Below are 4082 nucleotides of genomic sequence, written 5' to 3'. Positions count from 1 at the left end.
TCCTCTTTTGTTTGACTTGGTGGGCATTTTTCATGTTCCTTTACCTGTTGGGTATTTCTTTGCCTTTTCATCTTGTTTAGATTGCTGTGTCTGGAGTGGACTTTCTGTATTCTGGAGGTCTGTGGTTCCTTTTTATTGTGGAGGATTTACCCAGTGGGTGGGGTTAGACGATTGGCTTGTCAAGGTTTCCCGGTTAGGGAAGCTTGTGTCAGTGTACTGGTGCGTGGAACTTGATTTCTTCTTTTTGGAGAGCAATGGAGTGTCCAGTAATGAGTTTTGAGATGGGTCTATGTGTTAGGTGTGACCTTGGGCAGCCTGTATGTTGACATTCGGGGCTATGTTCCTGTGTTGCTGGAGAATTTGCGTGGTATGTCTTGCTCTAAAACTTACTGGCTCTTGGGTGGTGGTTGGTTTCAGTGTAGGTATGGAGCTTTTGGATGGTCACTTATTGCTTAAAGTTCCATGTAGTCAGGAGTTTTCTGGTGTTCTCAGGTTTTGGGCTTAAGTTTCCTGCCTCTGGATTTCAGTTTTATTCTTCCTGTAGTCTCAGGACTTCTCCAACTATACAGCACTGATAATAAAATTTCTAGGTTAATGGCGAAAAGATTCTCCCCTGTTAGGGACACCCAGAGAGGTTCACAGAGTTACATGAACAGGAGAAAAGGGAGGAGGGAGATAGAGATGAGCAGGAGGAGAAAAAGGGGGACTCAAGAGGGGAGAGACAGATCTACGCAGCTGTCTGTTCCCAGAGTGTTCTCCGTATCTCAGACACCTACAAAGATTCACAGAATTGGATTGGAAGAGAAGGGGAAAGGAGGAAATAGAGGTGTTCTGAGGTAGAAAACAGAGAGTCAAGATTGGGAGAGAATAATCTTCGGTTTAAAGATAGGGCTTCTCTTTTTTTTTTGTAAGGTTATAGTGTAGTGAAAATGAAAATGAAGAGTAGTAGAGGAGTACTAGAGGACTTTAAAAGAAATAAGAGAAAAAGAAAAATAGAAAAATAGAAAATAAAAGAGAAAACGGAAAGAAAGAAAAAGAAGAAAAAAGAAAAAAAAAGAAAAAGAAAAAAAACAAAAAAAAAGGAAGAAAAAAAAATTTTTTTTTTCCCCTAATTAAAAAAATCGTAAAAATCTATGAAAATGAAAGTTAAGGAGTAATGGGGGAGTAATAGGGAATTTTAAAGGAAAATAAAAGAGAAAAAAATAAAAAAGAAAAAATATAAAAAGAAAAAAAAAATTTTTTTTTTTTCCTTACTTAGAAAAAAAAAAAGTAAAAATATATCTAGGAGTTTCTCTGGAGCTGTTGCGGTCAGTGTGGGTTCGGCTCAGTTTCAGATAGCTCCTCGTTCCAGCTTACACTTCTCGATATCTACAGGGCCCTTCCGGTGAAGTCGGTGTTTTCTACAGGGATTTTAATCTGTTGCACCAGTCCCTTCTGAAGCGGTTCCCTTTGTTTATTTGGCTTCTGTTTGCCGGTCTCTTCAGAGCCTCATTTCCGCCCTGACACAGGCGGGCGGAGGTGGACTCTTATTCAGGTAGCTAGTTCCGTTGCGCTGCGGCGCGGGACTGACGCTGCGGGGAGGGGCTGGCGCTGCGGGGCGGGGCTGACGCTGCGGGGGGGGGCTGGCCCTGCGGGGGCGGGCTGGCGCTGCCGGGAGGGGCTGACGCTGCTTTCTCCGTCTGCGCTGCTCAGGCTCCCGGCTGTTCTATATGGAGCGCGCCCCGCGCTGCGCTAGGTTCCAGCCCTCGGGTGTTACACAAAAGCGGGGAAGGAAAAGCTGCGCCTGCTCTCTGTGCCTTCCCCGTCAGAGCGGTCCAGGCAGCGAGGGGCTTGATGGGCGCACTATCCCCAGGTGTGGCGCACTCACTCCCTTCCGCGGACCCAGTCTCAGTTTCCGCTGGCGCCAGTCGGGTGCGCGCGCTTTCCGCCCTCTGCGTCCCCAGCCCCAGTCCCCGCCCGCGCCGGTCGGGTGCCTGCGCCCTGTGTCTCGCAGCGACCTTCCCCTCCCTCCAGCGACCTTCCCCTCCCTCCTGCCTCCTGCCTCCGGCGGGGCTGGGCGGGTCCGCAGCCTGCGACCTCTTCTTGGGACTTTCTCCGTCCCTTTGTTCTGCGAACGGCCGGCAGTGTGTTCCGGCCGGTTAATTTTCTCTCTTTGGTCTCCCACAGTTCAAGTTGGCACCTCACAGAAGCTCCCTCCGATTGTCCTCAGGGCACTCAGGCCCGGACCCTAGCCCAAGCAAGGCCGCCTAAGACTCCCTTCCCGGGACGGGTCTCCGTCCTTAGCTCTTTTGTCTCCCTTTTTATCTTTTATATTTTGTCCTACCTCCTTTAGAAAACAATGGTCTGCTTTTCTGGGCGCCTGATGACCTCATCTAGCGATCAGAAGTTGTTTTGTGAAGTTTGCTCTGCATTCAGTTATTCTTTTGATGAATTTGTAGGAGAGAAAGTGGTCTCCCCGTCCTACTCCTCCGCCATCTTGGCTCCTCCCCCCTATCCTTTGTTTTTTAAAGGAATTTCCAGAAGAAGGCGAACTATCCAAATTTATGCAGCAAAGTTCATCTTTTCAGTTGACTTTTCCACCATAAATGAACAATATGAACTATGCCAGTCTTTAAAAATAGTGCATATGCATGTGAGAAATTCTACAAGAATAAGGAAAGAACCACCCAAAAGAATCAGAAGTAATAGCGCCCTTCACACTTACATGATTAGAAATTGTGTCTGTTCCCACTAAACAGACAGGAAAACCTTCCCATTCATAAGCATTGATGTACACAGGCAGGTCTTGCCTCTAAATAGTTATCAGTAATAATAATAATAATAAATAAGGGGAATAATTATCCCTATATTGAGCACTGCTTCACTGTTGCTTAATGCATTTTAAAAGTAGAATCAGAAAGGATCTAACTGCATCCCAGAACAAAGCTCAAGAAGATTTATAGGAATACAAACATATGTAGCACCCCAAAAGGTAATATTCACAATATTCACAAATGTAATATTCACATCCAGTCAAAAATTATCAAGCACTCAAAGGTGCAGAATAGTATGACCAATACTGAGGGGAAAAAATCAATTTGTCAAAACTTGACTAAGAATTTTGCTCAGATGTTAAAAACAGACATCAAAAGAATGATTGCAACTGCATTCCATATGTTCAAGAAGTTGAGCAGAGGCATGCAAATTACAAAAAAAGACCCAAGCTAAAGTTCTAAACTATAGCTTGTGAGACAAAAGATACATTGAATAGGATTACTGTAAAATTAGACATTGCAGAAGAAAAGACAAGTGAATTTGAAGACAGCAAAAAACAAAACAAAACAAAACCCCAAAATGAAACACAGAAAGGAAGAAACAGTATTTAAAGAACTGAGCCTTAGGCAGCTGTAAGACAATTTCATTCAATTTCATATACGTATAATTAGAACCCTTAAAGGAGAAGAAGGAAAAATAAAAAAATACATTTGAAAAAATAATGGCTCCCAAGTTAGCACATTTGATGAAAATGATAAACTTGCAGTCCCCAAAATTCAATGAACTCCAAAAACAAGACACAGAAAAAAATCACCTCAGGGTACACCATAAACAATTCACACAACAATAGTGATCGAGAGAGAAAAGCATAAAAACAGTCATTCCAAAAATACCCCATATATAGAAGATAAGGATGACATATCTTTATTGGCAAAACACTCAAGGAATAAGACAATAGATCAAAATCTTTAAATTATGAAAGAGAAAAAAAAAAACCTCAACTGAGAGAAGGGAATAGGGAACAAATAGCAGGATAATAGACTTGAATGTAAACATATAATTATATTAAGTATAAATGGCATAAATATCATAATTAAAAGAGAGATAAGATTGGCTGATCAGTTCAGTTTACTCACTTAGTTGTGTCTGACTGTTTGTGCCCCCATTGACGGCAGCACCCCAGGCCTCCTTGTCCATCACCAACTCCTGGAGTTTACTCAAACTCATGTCCATTGAGTTGGTGATGCCATCCAACCATCTCATCCTCTGTCATCCCCTTCTCCTCCCACCTTCATTCTTTCCCAGCAACAGGATCTTTTCAAATGAGT

Source organism: Cervus canadensis, chromosome 25 (assembly GCF_019320065.1).
Source record: "Cervus canadensis isolate Bull #8, Minnesota chromosome 25, ASM1932006v1, whole genome shotgun sequence".
Taxonomy (NCBI): domain Eukaryota; kingdom Metazoa; phylum Chordata; class Mammalia; order Artiodactyla; family Cervidae; genus Cervus; species Cervus canadensis.
The sequence above is the reverse complement of the archived record's forward strand: the minus strand, read 5'-3'. Positions refer to the sequence as shown.